General features: G+C 48.0%; 9 non-coding genes across 9 annotated transcripts; all 9 read left to right on the forward strand.

Moving 5' to 3' along the window:
• The first annotated feature begins 19 nt into the window (after nt 1–19).
• trnag-ucc (transfer RNA glycine (anticodon UCC)) lies at nt 20–91 on the forward strand. The gene has a single exon. It is a non-coding gene; the product is annotated as a tRNA-Gly (tRNA).
• Nucleotides 92–1,216: 1,125 nt separating this feature from the next.
• Nucleotides 1,217–1,288, forward strand: trnag-ucc (transfer RNA glycine (anticodon UCC)). The gene has a single exon. It is a non-coding gene; the product is annotated as a tRNA-Gly (tRNA).
• A 536-nt stretch (nt 1,289–1,824) lies between these two features.
• trnag-ucc (transfer RNA glycine (anticodon UCC)) lies at nt 1,825–1,896 on the forward strand. Its single transcript has one exon. It is a non-coding gene; the product is annotated as a tRNA-Gly (tRNA).
• A 527-nt stretch (nt 1,897–2,423) lies between these two features.
• trnag-ucc (transfer RNA glycine (anticodon UCC)) lies at nt 2,424–2,495 on the forward strand. Its single transcript has one exon. It is a non-coding gene; the product is annotated as a tRNA-Gly (tRNA).
• A 2,332-nt stretch (nt 2,496–4,827) lies between these two features.
• trnag-ucc (transfer RNA glycine (anticodon UCC)) lies at nt 4,828–4,899 on the forward strand. The gene has a single exon. It is a non-coding gene; the product is annotated as a tRNA-Gly (tRNA).
• Nucleotides 4,900–6,580: 1,681 nt separating this feature from the next.
• Nucleotides 6,581–6,652, forward strand: trnag-ucc (transfer RNA glycine (anticodon UCC)). Its single transcript has one exon. It is a non-coding gene; the product is annotated as a tRNA-Gly (tRNA).
• A 2,353-nt stretch (nt 6,653–9,005) lies between these two features.
• Nucleotides 9,006–9,077, forward strand: trnag-ccc (transfer RNA glycine (anticodon CCC)). Its single transcript has one exon. It is a non-coding gene; the product is annotated as a tRNA-Gly (tRNA).
• Nucleotides 9,078–13,817: 4,740 nt separating this feature from the next.
• trnag-ucc (transfer RNA glycine (anticodon UCC)) lies at nt 13,818–13,889 on the forward strand. The gene has a single exon. It is a non-coding gene; the product is annotated as a tRNA-Gly (tRNA).
• A 2,824-nt stretch (nt 13,890–16,713) lies between these two features.
• trnag-ucc (transfer RNA glycine (anticodon UCC)) lies at nt 16,714–16,785 on the forward strand. Its single transcript has one exon. It is a non-coding gene; the product is annotated as a tRNA-Gly (tRNA).
• The last annotated feature ends 2,102 nt before the right edge of the window (nt 16,786–18,887 follow it).

Raw genomic sequence — 18,887 nt, forward strand, 5'->3', positions numbered from 1 at the left:
GCAAACAAGCAAAACGCCTGCGTTGGTGGTATAGTGGTGAGCATAGCTGCCTTCCAAGCAGTTGACCCGGGTTCGATTCCCGGCCAACGCAATTCTTTTGCTCAAAACTGTCGCCCGGGGCCCCTGGCCAGCTCTTTGTGTCACTTGTAAATGGAGCAATAACTTTTGAATGGGTCTTTGGGCAGCAGTAAAGGACTAGACCTCCCCGTCGGGGAATCGAACCCCGGTCTTCCGCGTGACAGGCGGAGATACTGTCCACTATACTAACGAGGAGTTGCGGAAGGCTGGCGTCGCACCCGATCAGCGCAACTGCTGCTCGCCGCAAACAGCCTTCCCATTTGCAGGTACGGCCTCATGAGTCATATCGCTTCACAGAAGCCAACAGAACATCTATTATATAAATAAATATGAAGTGTCTGTATAAATTGTGGAATGTCACTGAATTAGAGAGCTTGTTTTTCAATGAAGAGATTGGTAGGTAGAGTCCATAGGTTAATGCATTTTTTTCAGTTGCGAGTCCAAACAGACAGAGTTTCAGTTCCTCTGCACACAGTCGCTGAAAATGTGTTGGGAGCATTGACCGCCTAAGGTGGCGTTCAGCAAACAAGCAAAATGCCTGCGTTGGTGGTATAGTGGTGAGCATAGCTGCCTTCCAAGCAGTTGACCCTGGTTCGATTCCCGGCCAACGCAATACTTTTGCTCAAAAATGTCTCCCGGGACCCTGGCCAACTCTTTGTGTCACTTGTAGCTGGAGCAATAACTTTTGAAAGGGTCTTTGGGCAGCAGTAAAGAATTAGACCTCCCCGTCGGGGAATCGAACCCCGGTCTTCCGCGTGACAGGCGGAGATACTGTCCACTATACTAACGAGGAGTTGCGGAAGGCTGGCGTCGCACCCGATCAGCGCAACTGCTGCTCGTCGCAAACATCCTTCCCATTTGCAGGTACGGCCTCATGAGTCATATCGCTTCAAAGAAGCCAACAGAACATCTATTATATAAATAAATATGAAGTGTCTGTATAAATTGTGGAATGTCACTGAATTAGAGAGCTTGTTTTTCAATGAAGAGATTGGTAGGTAGAGTCCATAGGTTAATGCATTTTTTTCAGTTGCGAGTCCAAACAGACAGAGTTTCAGTTCCTCTGCACACAGTCGCTGAAAATGTGTTGGGAGCATTGACCGCCTAAGGTGGCGTTCAGCAAACAAGCAAAATGCCTGCGTTGGTGGTATAGTGGTGAGCATAGCTGCCTTCCAAGCAGTTGACCCGGGTTCGATTCCCGGCCAACGCAATACTTTTGCTCAAAAATGTCTCCCGGGACCCTGGCCAACTCTTTGTGTCACTTGTAGCTGGAGCAATAACTTTTGAAAGGGTCTTTGGGCAGCAGTAAAGAATTAGACCTCCCCGTCGGGGAATCGAACCCCGGTCTTACGCGTGACAGGCGGAGATACTGTCCACTATACTAACGAGGAGTTGAGGAAGGCTGGCGTCGCACCCGATCAGTGCAACTGCTGCTCGCCGCAAACAGGCTTCCCATTTGCAGGTACGGCCTCATGAGTCATATCGCTTCACAGAAGCAAAGAGAAGCCAACAGAACATGTAATATATAATTAAATATAAAGTGTCTGTATAAATTGAGGAATGTCACTGAATTAGAGAGCTTGTTTTTCAATGAAGAGATTGGTAGGTCAGGTCCATAGGTTAATGCATTTTTTTCAGTTGCTGGTCCAAACAGACAGAGTTTCAGTTCTTCTGCACACAGTCACTGATAATGTGTTGGGAGCATTGACCGCGTAAGGTGGCGTTCAGCAAACAAGCAAAACGCCTGCGTTGGTGGTATAGTGGTGAGCATAGCTGCCTTCCAAGCAGTTGACCCGGGTTCGATTCCCGGCCAACGCAATTCTTTTGCTCAAAACTGTCGCTCGGGGCCCCTGGCCAGCTCTTTGTGTCACTTGTAAATGGAGCAATAACTTTTGAATGGGTCTTTGGGCAGCAGTAAAGGACTAGACCTCCCCGTCGGGGAATCGAACCCCGGTCTTCCGCGTGACAGGCGTAGATACTGTCCACTATACTAACGAGGAGTTGCAGAAGGCTGGCGTCGCACCCGATCAGCGCAACTGCTGCTCGCCGCAAACATCCTTCCCATTTGCAGGTACGGCCTCATGAGTCATATCGCTTCAAAGAAGCCAACAGAACATCTATTATATAAATAAATATGAAGTGTCTGTATAAATTGTGGAATGTCACTGAATTAGAGAGCTTGTTTTTCAATGAAGAGATTGGTAGGTAGAGTCCATAGGTTAATGCATTTTTTTCAGTTGCGAGTCCAAACAGACAGAGTTTCAGTTCCTCTGCACACAGTCGCTGAAAATGTGTTGGGAGCATTGACCGCCTAAGGTGGCGTTCAGCAAACAAGCAAAATGCCTGCGTTGGTGGTATAGTGGTGAGCATAGCTGCCTTCCAAGCAGTTGACCCGGGTTCGATTCCCGGCCAACGCAATTCTTTTGCTCAAAAATGTCTCCCGGGGCCCTGGCCAACTCTTTGTGTCACTTGTAAATGGAGCAATAACTTTTGAATGGGTCTCCGGGCAGCAGTAAAGGACTAGACCTCCCCGTCGGGGAATCGAACCCCGGTCTTCCGCGTGACAGGCGGAGATACTGTCCACTATACTAACGAGGAGTTGCAGAAGGCTGGCGTCGCACCCGATCAGCGCAACTGCTGCTCGCCGCAAACATCCTTCCCATTTGCAGGTACGGCCTCATGAGTCATATCGCTTCAAAGAAGCCAACAGAACATCTATTATATAAATAAATATGAAGTGTCTGTATAAATTGTGGAATGTCACTGAATTAGAGAGCTTGTTTTTCAATGAAGAGATTGGTAGGTAGAGTCCATAGGTTAATGCATTTTTTTCAGTTGCGAGTCCAAACAGACAGAGTTTCAGTTCCTCTGCACACAGTCGCTGAAAATGTGTTGGGAGCATTGACCGCCTAAGGTGGCGTTCAGCAAACAAGCAAAATGCCTGCGTTGGTGGTATAGTGGTGAGCATAGCTGCCTTCCAAGCAGTTGACCCGGGTTCGATTCCTGGCCAACGCAATACTTTTGCTCAAAAATGTCTCCCCGGACCCTGGCCAACTCTTTGTGTCACTTGTAGCTGGAGCAATAACTTTTGAAAGGGTCTTTGGGCAGCAGTAAAGAATTAGACCTCCCCGTCGGGGAATCGAACCCCGGTCTTTCGCGTGACAGGCGGAGATACTTTCCACTATACTAGCGAGGAGTTGCGGAAGGCTGGCGTCGCACCAGATCAGCGCAACTGCTGCTCGCCGCAAACAGGCTTCCCATTTGCAGGTACGGCTTCATGATTCATATCGCTTCACAGAAGCAAAGAGAAGCCAACAGAACATGTAATATATAAATAAATATAAAGTGTCTGTATAAATTGAGGAATGTCACTGAATTAGAGAGCTTGTTTTTCAATGAAGAGATTGGTAGGTCAGGTCCATAGGTTAATGCATTTTTTTCAGTTGCTGGTCCAAACAGACAGAGTTTCAGTTCCTCTGCACACAGTCACTGATAATGTGTTGGGAGCATTGACCGCGTAAGGTGGCGTTCAGCAAACAAGCAAAACGCCTGCGTTGGTGGTATAGTGGTGAGCATAGCTGCCTTCCAAGCAGTTGACCCCGGTTCGATTCCCGGCCAACGCAATTCTTTTGCTCAAAAATGTCGCCCGGGGCCCCTGGCCAGCTCTTTGTGTCACTTGTAAATGGAGAAATAACTTTTGAATGGGTCTTTGGGCAGCAGTAAAGGACTAGACCTCCCCGTCGGGGAATCGAACCCCGGTCTTCCGCGTGACAGGCGGAGATACTGTCCACTATACTAACGAGGAGTTGCAGAAGGCTGGCGTCGCACCCGATCAGCGCAACTGCTGCTCGCTGCAAACATCCTTCCCATTTGCAGGTACGGCCTCATGAGTCATATCGCTTCAAAGAAGCCAACAGAACATCTATTATATAAATAAATATGAAGTGTCTGTATAAATTGTGGAATGTCACTGAATTAGAGAGCTTGTTTTTCAATGAAGAGATTGGTAGGTAGAGTCCATAGGTTAATGCATTTTTTTCAGTTGTGAGTCCAAACAGACAGAGTTTCAGTTCCTCTGCACACCGTCGCTGATAATGTGTTGGGAGCATTGACCGCTTAAGGTGGCGTTCAGCAAACAAGCAAAATGCCTGCGTTGGTGGTATAGTGGTGAGCATAGCTGCCTTCCAAGCAGTTGACCCCGGTTCGATTCCCGACCAACGCAATTCTTTTGCTCAAAACTGTCGCCCGGGGCCCCTGGCCAGCTCGTTGTGTCACTTGTAAATGGAGCAATAACTTTTGAATGGGTCTTTGGGCAGCAGTAAAGGACTAGACCTCCCCGTCGGGGAATCGAACCCCGGTCTTCCGCGTGACAGGCGGAGATACTGTCCACTATACTAACGAGGAGTTGCGGAAGGCTGGCGTCGCACCCGATCAGCGCAACTGCTGCTCGTCGCAAACATCCTTCCCATTTGCAGGTACGGCCTCATGAGTCATATCGCTTCAAAGAAGCCAACAGAACATCTATTATATAAATAAATATGAAGTGTCTGTATAAATTGTGGAATGTCACTGAATTAGAGAGCTTGTTTTTCAATGAAGAGATTGGTAGGTAGAGTCCATAGGTTAATGCATTTTTTTCAGTTGCGAGTCCAAACAGACAGAGTTTCAGTTCCTCTGCACACAGTCGCTGAAAATGTGTTGGGAGCATTGACCGCCTAAGGTGGCGTTCAGCAAACAAGCAAAATGCCTGCGTTGGTGGTATAGTGGTGAGCATAGCTGCCTTCCAAGCAGTTGACCCGGGTTCGATTCCCGGCCAACGCAATACTTTTGCTCAAAAATGTCTCCCCGGACCCTGGCCAACTCTTTGTGTCACTTGTAGCTGGAGCAATAACTTTTGAAAGGGTCTTTGGGCAGCAGTAAAGAATTAGACCTCCCCGTCGGGGAATCGAACCCCGGTCTTGCGCGTGACAGGCGGAGATACTGTCCACTATACTAATGAGGAGTTGCAGAAGGCTGGCGTCTACGGCCTCATGAGTCATATCGCTTCAAAGAAGCCAACAGAACATCTATTATATAAATAAATATGAAGTGTCTGTATAAATTGTGGAATGTCACTGAATTAGAGAGCTTGTTTTTCAATGAAGAGATTGGTAGGTAGAGTCCATAGGTTAATGCATTTTTTTCAGTTGCGAGTCCAAACAGACAGAGTTTCAGTTCCTCTGCACACAGTCGCTGAAAATGTGTTGGGAGCATTGACCGCCTAAGGTGGCGTTCAGCAAACAAGCAAAATGCCTGAGTTGGTGTTATAGTGGTGAGCATAGCTGCCTTCCAAGCAGTTGACCCGGGTTCGATTCCTGGCCAACGCAATTCTTTTGCTAAAAACTGTCGCCCGGGGCCCCTGGCCAGCTCTTTTTGTCACTTGTAAATGGAGCAATAACTTTTGAATGGGTCTTTGGGCAGCAGTAAAGAATTAGACCTCCCCGTCGGGGAATCGAACCCCGGTCTTCCGCGTGACAGGCGGAGATACTGTCCACTATACTAACGAGGAGTTGCGGAAGGCTGGCGTCGCACCCGATCAGCGCAACTGCTGCTCGCCGCAAACAGGCTTCCCATTTGCAGGTACGGCCTCATGAGTCATATCGCTTCACAGAAGAAAAGAGAAGCCAACAGAACATGTAATATATAATTAAATATAAAGTGTCTGTATAAATTGAGGAATGTCACTGAATTAGAGAGCTTGTTTTTCAATGAAGAGATTTGTAGGTCAGGTCCATAGGTTAATGCATTTTTTTCAGTTGCTGGTCCAAACAGACAGAGTTTCAGTTCCTCTGCACACAGTCACTGATAATGTGTTGGGAGCATTGACCGCGTAAGGTGGCGTTCAGCAAACAAGCAAAATGCCTGCGTTGGTGGTATAGTGGTGAGCATAGCTGCCTTCCAAGCAGTTGACCCGGGTTTGATTCCCGGCCAACGCAATTCTTTTGCTCAAAACTGTCGCCCGGGGCCCCTGGCCAGCTCTTTGTGTCACTTGTAAATGGAGCAATAACTTTTGAATGGGTCTTTGGGCAGCAGTAAAGGACTAGACCTCCCCGTCGGGGAATCGAACCCCGGTCTTACGCGTGACAGGCGGAGATACTGTCCACTATACTAACGAGGAGTTGCAGAAGGCTGGCGTCGCACCCGATCAGCGCAACTGCTGCTCGCCGCAAACATCCTTCCCATTTGCAGGTACGGCCTCATGAGTCATATCGCTTCACAGAAGCAAAGAGAACATCTATTATATAAATAAATATGAAGTGTCTGTATAAATTGTGGAATGTCACTGAATTAGAGAGCTTGTTTTTCAATGAAGAGATTGGTAGGTAGAGTCCATAGGTTAATGCATTTTTTTCAGTTGCGAGTCCAAACAGACAGAGTTTCAGTTCCTCTGCACACAGTCGCTGAAAATGTGTTGGGAGCATTGACCGCCTAAGGTGGCGTTCAGCAAACAAGCAAAATGCCTGCGTTGGTGGTATAGTGGTGAGCATAGCTGCCTTCCAAGCAGTTGACCCGGGTTCGATTCCCGGCCAACGCAATTCTTTTGCTCAAAAATGTCTCCCGGGACCCTGGCCAACTCTTTGTGTCACTTGTAGCTGGAGCAATAACTTTTGAATGGCTCTTTGGGCAGCAGTAAAGGACTAGACCTCCCCGTCGGGGAATCGAACCCCAGTCTTACGCGTGACAGGCGGAGATACTGTCCACTATACTAACGAGGAGTTGCAGAAGGATGGCGTCGCACCCGATCAGCGCAACTGCTGCTCGCCGCAAACAGGCTTCCCATTTGCAGGTACGGCCTCATGAGTCATATCGCTTCACAGAAGCAAAGAGAAGCCAACAGAACATCTATTATATAAATAAATATAAAGTGTCTGTATAAATTGTGGAATGTCACTGAATTAGAGAGCTTGTTTTTCAATGAAGAGATTGGTAGGTAGAGTCCATAGGTTAATGCATTTTTTTCAGTTGCGAGTCCAAACAGACAGAGTTTCAGTTCCTCTGCACACAGTCGCTGATAATGTGTTGGGAGCATTGACCGCTTAAGGTGGCGTTCAGCAAACAAGCAAAATGCCTGCGTTGGTGGTATAGTGGTGAGCATAGCTGCCTTCCAAGCAGTTGACCCGGGTTTGATTCCCGGCCAACGCGATTCTTTTGCTCAAAACTGTCGCCCGGGGCCCCTGGCCAGCTCTTTGTGTCACTTGTAAATGGAGCAATAACTTTTGAATTGGTCTTTGGGCAGCAGTAAAGGACTAGACCTCCCCGTCGGGGAATCGAACCCCGGTCTTCCGCGTGACAGGCGGAGATACTGTCCACTATACTAACGAGGAGTTGCGGAAGGCTGGCGTCGCACCCGATCAGCGCAACTGCTGCTCGCCGCAAACATCCTTCCCATTTGCAGGTACGGCCTCATGAGTCATATCGCTTCAAAGAAGCCAACAGAACATCTATTATATAAATAAATATGAAGTGTCTGTATAAATTGTGGAATGTCACTGAATTAGAGAGCTTGTTTTTCAATGAAGAGATTGGTAGGTCAGGTCCATAGGTTAATGCATTTTTTTCAGTTGCTGGTCCAAACAGACAGAGTTTCAGTTCCTCTGCACACAGTCACTGATAATGTGTTGGGAGCATTGACCGCGTAAGGTGGCGTTCAGCAAACAAGCAAAATGCCTGCGTTGGTGGTATAGTGGTGAGCATAGCTGCCTTCCAAGCAGTTGACCTGGGTTTGATTCCTGGCCAACGCAATTCTTTTGCTCAAAACTGTCGCCCGGGGGCCCTGGCCAGCTCTTTGTGTCACTTGTAAATGGAGCAATAACTTTTGAATGGGTCTTTGGGCAGCAGTAAAGAATTAGACCTCCCCGTCGGGGAATCGAACCCCGGTCTTACGCGTGACAGGCGGAGATACTGTCCACTATACTAACGAGGAGTTGCGGAAGGCTGGCGTCGCACCCGATCAGCGCAACTGCTGCTCGCCGCAAACAGGCTTCCCATTTGCAGGTACGGCCTCATGAGTCATATCGCTTCACAGAAGCAAAGAGAAGCCAACAGAACATGTAATATATAATTAAATATAAAGTGTCTGTATAAATTGAGGAATGTCACTGAATTAGAGAGCTTGTTTTTCAATGAAGAGATTTGTATGTCAGGTCCATAGGTTAATGCATTTTTTTCAGTTGCTGGTCCAAACAGACAGAGTTTCAGTTCCTCTGCACACAGTCACTGATAATGTGTTGGGAGCATTGACCGCGTAAGGTGGCGTTCAGCAAACAAGTAAAATGCCTGCGTTGGTGGTATAGGGGTGAGCATAGCTGCCTTCCAAGCAGTTGACCCCGGTTCGATTCCCGGCCAACGCAATTTTTTTGCTCAAAACTGTCGCCCGGGGCCGCTGGCCAGCTCTTTGTGTCACTTGTAAATGGAGCAATAACTTTTGAATGGGTCTTTGGGCAGCAGTAAAGGACTAGACCTCCCCGTCGGGGAATCGAACCCCGGTCTTGCGCGTGACAGGCGGAGATACTGTTCACTATACTAACGAGGAGTTGCGGAAGGCTGGCGTCGCACCCGATCAGCGCAACTGCTGCTCGCCGCAAACAGGCTTCCCATTTGCAGGTACGGCTTCATGAGTCATATCGCTTCACAGAAGCAAAGAGAAGCCAACAGAACATGTAATATATAATAAAATATAAAGTGTCTGTATAAATTGAGGAATGTCACTGAATTAGAGAGCTTGTTTTTCAATGAAGAGATTGGTAGGTCAGGTCCATAGGTTAATGCATTTTTTTCAGTTGCTGGTCCAAACAGACAGAGTTTCAGTTCCTCTGCACACAGTCACTGATAATGTGTTGGAAGCATTGACCGCGTAAGGTGGCGTTCAGCAAACAAGCAAAACGCCTGCGTTGGTGGTATAGTGGTGAGCATAGCTGCCTCCCAAGCAGTTGACCCGGGTTCGATTCCTGGCCAACGCAATACTTTTGCTCAAAACTGTCGCCCGGGGGCCCTGGCCAGCTCTTTGTGTCACTTGTAAATGGAGCAATAACTTTTGAATGGGTCTTTGGGCAGCAGTAAAGAATTAGACCTCCCCGTCGGGGAATCGAACCCCGGTCTTCCGCATGACAGGCGGAGATATTGTCCACTATACTAACGAAGAGTTGCGGAGGGCTGGCGTCGCACCCGATCAGCGCAACTGCTGCTCGCCGCAAACAGCCTTCCCATTTGCAGGTACGGCCTCATGAGTCATATCGCTTCACAGAAGCCAACAGAACATCTATTATATAAATAAATATGAAGTGTCTGTATAAATTGTGGAATGTCACTGAATTAGAGAGCTTGTTTTTCAATGAAGAGATTGGTAGGTAGAGTCCATAGGTTAATGCATTTTTTTCAGTTGCGAGTTAAACAGACAGAGTTTCAGTTCCTCTGCACACAGTCGCTGATAATGTGTTGGGAGCATTGACCGCGTAAGGTGGCGTTCAGCAAACAAGCAAAAAGCCTGCGTTGGTGGTATAGTGGTGAGCATAGCTGCCTTCCAAGCAGTTGACCTGGGATCGATTCCCGGCAAACGCAATTCTTTTGCTCAAAAATGTCTCCCGGGACCCTGGCTAACTCTTTGTGTCACTTGTAGCTGGAGCAATAACTTTTGAATGGGTCTTTGGGCAGCAGTAAAGAATTAGACCTCCCCGTCGGGGAATCGAACCCCGGTCTTACGCGTGACAGGCGGAGATACTGTACACTATACTAACGAGGAGTTGCGGAAGGCTGGCGCCGCACCCGATCAGAGCAACTGCTGCTCGCCGCAAACAGGCTTCCCATTTGCAGGTACGGCCTCATGAGTCATATCGCTTCACAGAAGCAAAGAGAAGCCAACAGAACATGTAATATATAATTAAATATAAAGTGTCTGTATAAATTGAGGAATGTCACTGAATTAGAGAGCTTGTTTTTCAATGAAGAGATTGGTAGGTCAGGTCCATAGGTTAATGCATTTTTTTCAGTTGCTGGTCCAAACAGACAGAGTTTCAGTTCCTCTGCACACAGTCACTGATAATGTGTTGGGAGCATTGACCGCGTAAGGTGGCGTTCAGCAAACAAGCAAAATGCCTGCGTTGGTGGTATAGTGGTGAGCATAGCTACCTTCCAAGCAGTTGACCCGGGTTCGATTCCTGGCCAACGCAATTCTTTTGCTCAAAACTGTCGCCCGGGGGCCCTGGCCAGCTCTTTGTGTCACTTGTAAATGGAGCAATAACTTTTGAATGGGTCTCCGGGCAGCAGTAAAGGACTAGACCTCCCCGTCGGGGAATCGAACCCCGGTCTTCCGCGTGACAGGCGGAGATACTGTCCACTATACTAACGAGGAGTTGCAGAAGGCTGGCGTCGCACCCGATCAGCGCAACTGCTGCTCGCCGCAAACATCCTTCCCATTTGCAGGTACGGCCTCATGAGTCATATCGCTTCAAAGAAGCCAACAGAACATCTATTATATAAATAAATATGAAGTGTCTGTATAAATTGTGGAATTTCACTGAATTAGAGAGCTTGTTTTTCAGTGAAGAGATTGGTAGGTAGAGTCCATAGGTTAATGCATTTTTTTCAGTTGCGAGTCCAAACAGACAGAGTTTCAGTTCCTCTGCACACAGTCGCTGAAAATGTGTTGGGAGCATTGACCGCCTAAGGTGGCGTTCAGCAAACAAGCAAAATGCCTGCGTTGGTGGTATAGTGGTGAGAATAGCTGCCTTCCAAGCAGTTGACCCGGGTTCGATTCCCGGCCAACGCAATTCTTTTGCTCAAAAATGTCTCCCGGGGCCCTGGCCAACTCTTTGTGTCACTTGTAGCTGGAGCAATAACTTTTGAATGGGTCTTTGGGCAGCAGTAAAGAATTAGACCTCCCCTTCGGGGAATCGAACCCCGGTCTTCCGCGTGACAGGCGGAGATACTGTCCACTATACTAACGAGGAGTTGCGGAAGGCCGGCGTCGCACCCGATCAGCGCAACTGCTGCTCGCCGCAAACAGGCTTCCCATTTGCAGGTACGGCCTCATGAGTCATATCGCTTCACAGAAGCAAAGAGAAGCCAACAGAACATGTAATATATAATTAAATATAAAGTGTCTGTATAAATTGAGGAATGTCACTGAATTAGAGAGCTTGTTTTTCAATGAAGAGATTGGTAGGTCAGGTCCATAGGTTAATGCATTTTTTTCAGTTGCTGGTCCAAACAGACAGAGTTTCAGTTCCTCTGCACACAGTCACTGATAATGTGTTGGGAGCATTGACCGCGTAAGGTGGCGTTCAGCAAACAAGCAAAATGCCTGCGTTGGTGGTATACTGGTGAGCATAGCTGCCTTCCAAGCAGTTGACCCGGGTTCGATTCCCGGCCAACGCAATTCTTTTGCTCAAAACTGTCGCCCGGGGCCCCTGGCCATTTCTTTGTGTCACTTGTAAAAGAAGCAATAACTTTTGAATGGGTCTTTGGGCAGCAGTAAAGGACTAGACCTCCCCGTCGGGGAATCGAACCCCGGTCTTACGCGTGACAGGCGGAGATACTGTCCACTATACTAACGAGGAGTTGCAGAAGGCTGGCGTCGCACCCGATCAGCGCAACTGCTGCTCGCCGCAAACATCCTTCCCATTTGCAGGTACGGCCTCATGAGTCATATCGCTTCAAAGAAGCCAACAGAACATCTATTATATAAATAAATATGAAGTGTCTGTATAAATTGTGGAATGTCACTGAATTAGAGAGCTTGTTTTTCAATGAAGAGATTGGTAGGTAGAGTCCATAGGTTAATGCATTTTTTTCAGTTGCGAGTCCAAACAGACAGAGTTTCAGTTCCTCTGCACACAGTCGCTGAAAATGTGTTGGGAGCATTGACCGCCTAAGGTGGCGTTCAGCAAACAAGCAAAATGCCTGCGTTGGTGGTATAGTGGTGAGCATAGCTGCCTTCCAAGCAGTTGACCGGGGTTCGATTCCTGGCCAACGCAATACTTTTGCTCAAAAATGTCTCCCCGGACCCTGGCCAACTCTTTGTGTCACTTGTAGCTGGAGCAATAACTTTTGAAAGGGTCTTTGGGCAGCAGTAAAGAATTAGACCTCCCCGTCGGGGAATCGAACCCCGGTCTCTCGCGTGACAGGCGGAGATACTGTCCACTATACTAACGAGGAGTTGCGGAAGGCTGGCGTCGCACCCGATCAGCGCAACTGCTGCTCGCCGCAAACAGGCTTCCCATTTGCAGGTACGGCTTCATGATTCATATCGCTTCACAGAAGCAAAGAGAAGCCAACAGAACATGTAATATATAAATAAATATAAAGTGTCTGTATAAATTGAGGAATGTCACTGAATTAGAGAGCTTGTTTTTCAATGAAGAGATTGGTAGGTCAGGTCCATAGGTTAATGCTTTTTTTTCAGTTGCTGGTCCAAACAGACAGAGTTTCAGTTCCTCTGCACACAGTCACTGATAATGTGTTGGGAGCATTGACCGCGTAAGGTGGCGTTCAGCAAACAAGCAAAACGCCTGCGTTGGTGGTATAGTGGTGAGCATAGCTGCCTTCCAAGCAGTTGACCTGGGTTCGATTCCCGGCCAACGCAATTCTTTTGCTCAAAAATGTCGCCCGGGGCCCCTGGCCAGCTCTTTGTGTCACTTGTAAATGGAGAAATAACTTTTGAATGGGTCTTTGGGCAGCAGTAAAGACCTCCCCGTCGGGGAATCGAACCCCGGTCTTCCGCGTGACAGGCGGAGATACTGTCCACTATACTAACGAGGAGTTGCAGAAGGCTGGCGTCGCACCCGATCAGCGCAACTGCTGCTCGCTGCAAACATCCTTCCCATTTGCAGGTACGGCCTCATGAGTCATATCGCTTCAAAGAAGCCAACAGAACATCTATTATATAAATAAATATGAAGTGTCTGTATAAATTGTGGAATGTCACTGAATTAGAGAGCTTGTTTTTCAATGAAGAGATTGGTAGGTAGAGTCCATAGGTTAATGCATTTTTTTCAGTTGCGAGTCCAAACAGACAGAGTTTCAGTTCCTCTGCACACAGTCGCTGATAATGTGTTGGGAGCATTGACCGCTTAAGGTGGCGTTCAGCAAACAAGCAAAATGCCTGCGTTGGTGGTATAGTGGTGAGCATAGCTGCCTTCCAAGCAGTTGACCCCGGTTCGATTCCCGACCAACGCAATTCTTTTGCTCAAAACTGTCGCCCGGGGCCCCTGGCCAGCTCGTTGTGTCACTTGTAAATGGAGCAATAACTTTTGAATGGGTCTTTGGGCAGCAGTAAAGGACTAGACCTCCCCGTCGGGGAATCGAACCCCGGTCTTCCGCGTGACAGGCGGAGATACTGTCCACTATACTAACGAGGAGTTGCGGAAGGCTGGCGTCGCACCCGATCAGCGCAACTGCTGCTCGTCGCAAACATCCTTCCCATTTGCAGGTACGGCCTCATGAGTCATATCGCTTCAAAGAAGCCAACAGAACATCTATTATATAAATAAATATGAAGTGTCTGTATAAATTGTGGAATGTCACTGAATTAGAGAGCTTGTTTTTCAATGAAGAGATTGGTAGGTAGAGTCCATAGGTTAATGCATTTTTTTCAGTTGCGAGTCCAAACAGACAGAGTTTCAGTTCCTCTGCACACAGTCGCTGAAAATGTGTTGGGAGCATTGACCGCCTAAGGTGGCGTTCAGCAAACAAGCAAAATGCCTGCGTTGGTGGTATAGTGGTGAGCATAGCTGCCTTCCAAGCAGTTGACCCGGGTTCGATTCCCGGCCAACGCAATACTTTTGCTCAAAAATGTCTCCCCGGACCCTGGCCAACTCTTTGTGTCACTTGTAGCTGGAGCAATAACTTTTGAAAGGGTCTTTGGGCAGCAGTAAAGAATTAGACCTCCCCGTCGGGGAATCGAACCCCGGTCTTTCGCGTGACAGGCGGAGATACTGTCCACTATACTAATGAGGAGTTGCAGAAGGCTGGCGTCTACGGCCTCATGAGTCATATCGCTTCAAAGAAGCCAACAGAACATCTATTATATAAATAAATATGAAGTGTCTGTATAAATTGTGGAATGTCACTGAATTAGAGAGCTTGTTTTTCAATGAAGAGATTGGTAGGTAGAGTCCATAGGTTAATGCATTTTTTTCAGTTGCGAGTCCAAACAGACAGAGTTTCAGTTCCTCTGCACACAGTCGCTGATAATGTGTTGGGAGCATTGACCGCTTAAGGTGGCGTTCAGCAAACAAGCAAAATGCCTGCGTTGGTGGTATAGTGGTGAGCATAGCTGCCTTCCAAGCAGTTGACCCCGGTTCGATTCCCGACCAACGCAATTCTTTTGCTCAAAACTGTCGCCCGGGGCCCCTGGCCAGCTCGTTGTGTCACTTGTAAATGGAGCAATAACTTTTGAATGGGTCTTTGGGCAGCAGTAAAGGACTAGACCTCCCCGTCGGGGAATCGAACCCCGGTCTTCCGCGTGACAGGCGGAGATACTGTCCACTATACTAACGAGGAGTTGCGGAAGGCTGGCGTCGCACCCGATCAGCGCAACTGCTGCTCGTCGCAAACATCCTTCCCATTTGCAGGTACGGCCTCATGAGTCATATCGCTTCAAAGAAGCCAACAGAACATCTATTATATAAATAAATATGAAGTGTCTGTATAAATTGTGGAATGTCACTGAATTAGAGAGCTTGTTTTTCAATGAAGAGATTGGTAGGTAGAGTCCATAGGTTAATGCATTTTTTTCAGTTGCGAGTCCAAACAGACAGAGTTTCAGTTCCTCTGCACACAGTCGCTGAAAATGTGTTGGGAGCATTGACCGCCTAAGGTGGCGTTCAGCAAACAAGCAAAATGCCTGCGTTGGTGGTATAGTGGTGAGCATAGCTGCCTTCCAAGCAGTTGACCAGGTTCGATTCCCGGCCAACGCAATACTTTTGCTCAAAAATGTCTCCCCGGACCCTGGCCAACTCTTTGTGTCACTTGTAGCTGGAGCAATAACTTTTGAAAGGGTCTTTGGGCAGCAGTAAAGAATTAGACCTCCCCGTCGGGGAATCGAACCCCGGTCTAAAGCGTGACAGGCGGAGATACTGTCCACTATACTAATGAGGAGTTGCAGAAGGCTGGCGTCTACGGCCTCATGAGTCATATCGCTTCAAAGAAGCCAACAGAACATCTATTATATAAATAAATATGAAGTGTCTGTATAAATTGTGGAATGTCACTGAATTAGAGAGCTTGTTTTTCAATGAAGAGATTGGTAGGTAGAGTCCATAGGTTAATGCATTTTTTTCAGTTGCGAGTCCAAACAGACAGAGTTTCAGTTCCTCTGCACACAGTCGCTGAAAATGTGTTGGGAGCATTGACCGCCTAAGGTGGCGTTCAGCAAACAAGCAAAATGCCTGAGTTGGTGTTATAGTGGTGAGCATAGCTGCCTTCCAAGCAGTTGACCCGGGTTCGATTCCTGGCCAACGCAATTCTTTTGCTCAAAACTGTCGCCCGGGGCCCCTGGCCAGCTCTTTTTGTCACTTGTAAATGGAGCAATAACTTTTGAATGGGTCTTTGGGCAGCAGTAAAGAATTAGACCTCCCCGTCGGGGAATCGAACCCCGGTCTTACGCGTGACAGGCGGAGATACTGTCCACTATACTAACGAGGAGTTGCGGAAGGCTGGCGTCGCACCCGATCAGCGCAACTGCTGCTCGCCGCAAACAGGCTTCCCATTTGCAGGTACGGCCTCATGAGTCATATCGCTTCACAGAAGAAAAGAGAAGCCAACAGAACATGTAATATATAATTAAATATAAAGTGTCTGTATAAATTGAGGAATGTCACTGAATTAGAGAGCTTGTTTTTCAATGAAGAGATTTGTAGGTCAGGTCCATAGGTTAATGCATTTTTTTCAGTTGCTGGTCCAAACAGACAGAGTTTCAGTTCCTCTGCACACAGTCACTGATAATGTGTTGGGAGCATTGACCGCGTAAGGTGGCGTTCAGCAAACAAGCAAAATGCCTGCGTTGGTGGTATAGTGGTGAGCATAGCTGCCTTCCAAGCAGTTGACCCGGGTTTGATTCCCGGCCAACGCAATTCTTTTGCTCAAAACTGTCGCCCGGGGCCCCTGGCCAGCTCTTTGTGTCACTTGTAAATGGAGCAATAACTTTTGAATGGGTCTTTGGGCAGCAGTAAAGGACTAGACCTCCCCGTCGGGGAATCGAACCCCGGTCTTCCGCGTGACAGGCGGAGATACTGTCCACTATACTAACGAGGAGTTGCAGAAGGCTGGCGTCGCACCCGATCAGCGCAACTGCTGCTCGCCGCAAACATCCTTCCCATTTGCAGGTACGGCCTCATGAGTCATATCGCTTCACAGAAGCAAAGAGAACATCTATTATATAAATAAATATGAAGTGTCTGTATAAATTGTGGAATGTCACTGAATTAGAGAGCTTGTTTTTCAATGAAGAGATTGGTAGGTAGAGTCCATAGGTTAATGCATTTTTTTCAGTTGCGAGTCCAAACAGACAGAGTTTCAGTTCCTCTGCACACAGTCGCTGAAAATGTGTTGGGAGCATTGACCGCCTAAGGTGGCGTTCAGCAAACAAGCAAAATGCCTGCGTTGGTGGTATAGTGGTGAGCATAGCTGCCTTCCAAGCAGTTGACCCGGGTTCGATTCCCGGCCAACGCAATTCTTTTGCTCAAAAATGTCTCCCGGGACCCTGGCCAACTCTTTGTGTCACTTGTAGCTGGAGCAATAACTTTTGAATGGCTCTTTGGGCAGCAGTAAAGGACTAGACCTCCCCGTCGGGGAATCGAACCCCAGTCTTACGCGTGACAGGCGGAGATACTGTCCACTATACTAACGAGGAGTTGCAGAAGGATGGCGTCGCACCCGATCAGCGCAACTGCTGCTCGCCGCAAACAGGCTTCCCATTTGCAGGTACGGCCTCATGAGTCATATCGCTTCACAGAAGCAAAGAGAAGCCAACAGAACATCTATTATATAAATAAATATGAAGTGTCTGTATAAATTGTGGAATGTCACTGAATTAGAGAGCTTGTTTTTCAATGAAGAGATTGGTAGGTAGAGTCCATAGGTTAATGCATTTTTTTCAGTTGCGAGTCCAAACAGACAGAGTTTCAGTTCCTCTGCACACAGTCGCTGATAATGTGTTGGGAGCATTGACCGCTTAAGGTGGCGTTCAGCAAACAAGCAAAATGCCTGCGTTGGTGGTATAGTGGTGAGCATAGCTGCCTTCCAAGCAGTTGACCCGGGTTTGATTCCCGGCCAACGCGATTCTTTTGCTCAAAACTGTCGCCCGGGGCCCCTGGCCAGCTCTTTGTGTCACTTGTAAATGGAGCAATAACTTTTGAATTGGTCTTTGGGCAGCAGTAAAGGACTAGACCTCCCCGTCGGGGAATCGAACCCCGGTCTTCCGCGTGACAGGCGGAGATACTGTCCACTATACTAACGAGGAGTTGCGGAAGGCTGGCGTCGCACCCGATCAGCGCAACTGCTGCTCGCCGCAAACATCCTTCCCATTTGCAGGTACGGCCTCATGAGTCATATCGCTTCAAAGAAGCCAACAGAACATCTATTATATAAATAAATATGAAGTGTCTGTATAAATTGTGGAATGTCACTGAATTAGAGAGCTTGTTTTTCAATGAAGAGATTGGTAGGTCAGGTCCATAGGTTAATGCATTTTTTTCAGTTGCTGGTCCAAACAGACAGAGTTTCAGTTCCTCTGCACACAGTCACTGATAATGTGTTGGGAGCATTGACCGCGTAAGGTGGCGTTCAGCAAACAAGCAAAATGCCTGCGTTGGTGGTATAGTGGTGAGCATAGCTGCCTTCCAAGCAGTTGACCTGGGTTTGATTCCTGGCCAACGCAATTCTTTTGCTCAAAACTGTCGCCCGGGGGCCCTGGCCAGCTCTTTGTGTCACTTGTAAATGGAGCAATAACTTTTGAATGGGTCTTTGGGCAGCAGTAAAGAATTAGACCTCCCCGTCGGGGAATCGAACCCCGGTCTTACGCGTGACAGGCGGAGATACTGTCCACTATACTAACGAGGAGTTGTGGAAGGCTGGCGTCGCACCCGATCAGCGCAACTGCTGCTCGCCGCAAACAGGCTTCCCATTTGCAGGTACGGCCTCATGAGTCATATCGCTTCACAGAAGCAAAGAGAAGCCAACAGAACATGTAATATATAATTAAATATAAAGTGTCTGTATAAATTGAGGAATGTCACTGAATTAGAGAGCTTGTTTTTCAATGAAGAGATTTGTATGTCAGGTCCATAGGTTAATGCATTTTTTTCAGTTGCTGGTCCAAACAGACAGAGTTTCAGTTCCTCTGCACACAGTCACTGATAATGTGTTGGGAGCATTGACCGCGTAAGGTGGCGTTCAGCAAACAAGTAAAATGCCTGCGTTGGTGGTATAGTGGTGAGCATAGCTGCCTTCCAAGCAGTTAACCCCGGTTCGATTCCCGGCCAACGCAATTTTTTTGCTCAAAACTGTCGCCCGGGGCCGCTGGCCAGCTCTTTGTGTCACTTGTAAATGGAGCAATAACTTTTGAATGGGTCTTTGGGCAGCAGTAAAGGACTAGACCTCCCCGTCGGGGAATCGAACCCCGGTCTTGCGCGTGACAGGCGGAGATACTGTCCACTATACTAACGAGGAGTTGCGGAAGGCTGGCGTCGCACCCGATCAGCGCAACTGCTGCTCGCCGCAAACAGCCTTCCCATTTGCAGGTACGGCCTCATGAGTCATCGCTTCAAAGAAGC

Source organism: Pseudorasbora parva, chromosome 2, assembly GCF_024679245.1.
Source record: "Pseudorasbora parva isolate DD20220531a chromosome 2, ASM2467924v1, whole genome shotgun sequence".
Lineage (NCBI taxonomy): Eukaryota > Metazoa > Chordata > Actinopteri > Cypriniformes > Gobionidae > Pseudorasbora > Pseudorasbora parva.